We start from the raw sequence: 2439 nt of genomic DNA, 5'->3' as shown, positions 1-2439 counted from the left end.
GGACAGTTAATTTTTTTTTATATGAAGCACAAAAGGGTGGCAGAAGTGAAGGATGGTTCTTTGGAAGATTGGAAGGGGAAATTGATATTGGATGATAAGGAAATGCTGAGGCTTTTAATGACTATTTTATGCCAGTCTTCATAGTGGAGGTGACGTCTACTATAGTAAAGATTGATGTTATGGTTGTGAATGGATGGTTGTGATGGGAGGTGACGACCTGTACCACTAAAGAGGTAGTGCTCAAAACCTTAAGGGTCTAAAGATAGATAAATCCCCTGGTCTTGATGGAATTCACCCCATGATACTGAAAGTAGAGGCATTGGTGATAATTTACAAAAATTCTCTGGTCTCTGAGTAGGTCCCGGTGTATTGGAAGATGGCGAATGTCATGCCACTATTTCAAAAAAGATATAGGAAGAAGGTAGGGAAATAAAGGCCCATTAGTTTAACATCACTAGTTGGGAAAATGCTTGAAGCTCTCATTAAAGAAGAAATAGCAAGGAATCTGGTTCAAAATGGTCCCACCAGGCAGACACAGCCTGGATTCAGCAAAGGCGGCTCCTGTTTGACAAAGTTACTGGAGTTCTTTGAGGATATAATGAGTGTAGTGAATAGAGGCAAATAGATGGATGCTGCTTTCTTGTTCGATAAGATGCTGCTTAAAAGACTTAGTAAGGACGCATAAACTTGGAGATGATATATTAGCATGGATAGAGGATTGGTTAACCAATAGAAAGTGAGATTTGGGAGACAGGGGCATTTTTCTGGTTGGCAATCAGTGGTGAGAGATATGCCACAGTGCTATATTGGGGCTGGACCCGCAACCGATCAGGATATAAATAAATGATCTGGGAGAGGGGACAGAGTGTAGTGTATCTAAGATTTCTGATTACACTAAATTAAGTGGAAAAGCAAATTGTGTTGAGGATGCGGAGAGTCTGCAGAAAGATATAGATAGGTTAACAGAGTGAGCAATGGACTCACAAATAGAGTAAAATGTTGGCAAAAGTAAGGTTATTCAATTTTCTAGGAAGAATGGAAGATCTGAGTATTAGTTAAATGGCAAACAATATCAGCGTGCTGCCATGCAGAAGGACTTGGGAGTACTTGTGCATGAATCGTAAAAGGTTGATTTGCAGGTACAGCAGGCTATCAAGGAGGCAAATGGAATGTTTGCCTTCATTACTAGAGGGATTGAATTTAGAAGCAGGGAGATAATGCTGCAACTCCACAATGTACTGGTGAGGTCACATCTGGAGTACTAGTCTCCTTTTTTTGTGGAAGGATGTACTGGCTTTAGAGACGGTGCAGAGAAGATTTACCAGGTTGGTTCCAGAGATGAGGGGATTATCCTATGAGGATAAATTGAGTCATCAGGGTCTGTACTAACTGGAATTTAGAAAAGAAGGAATATTATAGAAACATAAAATGATGAAAGGTATAGATAAGATTGAGGTAGATAGGTAAGGGGTGGGGAGAGGTGGAAGGGGGGAGGGAGGGAACCAAAACTAGGGGACTTAGTCTCAAGATTCAGGGTAGTATATTTAGGACAGAGGGTGGAGAATCAGTGAAATTTGCTGCCATTGAAGGAGTGGAGGTGACCTCAATAAATACATTTAAGACAAGGTGGAATAGATTTTTGCATCATAGGGGAATTAAGGGAAAAGTTGGGTAGGTGCAAATGAGCCTATCATCAGATCAGCCATGATCTCATTGAATGGCAGAGCAGGCTTGATGGGTCGAATGGCCTACTCCTGCTCCCAATTCTTATATTCTTCAGTTGAACAGGTTGAGCAGCCACTGTCACAGAATCCAGCAGTTCTTTGAGACTACAATAAGAGAGGAATGCAAATTCACTGGCACGAGGCAGAAAGAGGGAACAGGATTAGATGGGCATTTCTGAACCCCCTATATGATAATTTGCCTGTCCATTTTGGCTATTGCTTTGTGCTTTCCTTGTATTCTGAACTCTTAGCTTTTATTTTCCTGAAGTAATATTACCCTGCCTGCTGTTAAATGTTCCTTTCTTCTGAAAATGTTATACTTATCCTTTTGACAGCAATATCCAGACATCCCATAATCTTGGCACATTTTTTTAACCTTTGTTCATTCTGAATGAATAGCAGTGAGCATCAGTGCTCTTTTATCTATTAAATCTTTGTGTTGACTTGTATGTAGTGTCTAGTCCTTGTGGTCAGACTATTGACTGCTTGAGAGAACAGAAAGTTGTACCTTATTCTTTCTGGTCTATTAATGTGAATCAATGCACCATTGCCTGTCAGACCATGAACAAAATGGCACATCACTAAAAGAAAAAGAAAGTCAGGGAGTATCATGGTGTAAACAATGAACAAATAAATAGTTTTTGAATGTATAAACAGTCAGACCTTTTTCATGTAAAGATGTTCTCATGTTTGGTCAATGCTGCCACAGTGCAAA

This window comes from Narcine bancroftii, chromosome 2, assembly GCF_036971445.1.
Source record: "Narcine bancroftii isolate sNarBan1 chromosome 2, sNarBan1.hap1, whole genome shotgun sequence".
NCBI lineage: Eukaryota > Metazoa > Chordata > Chondrichthyes > Torpediniformes > Narcinidae > Narcine > Narcine bancroftii.
Note: the sequence above shows the minus strand (reverse complement) of the source record.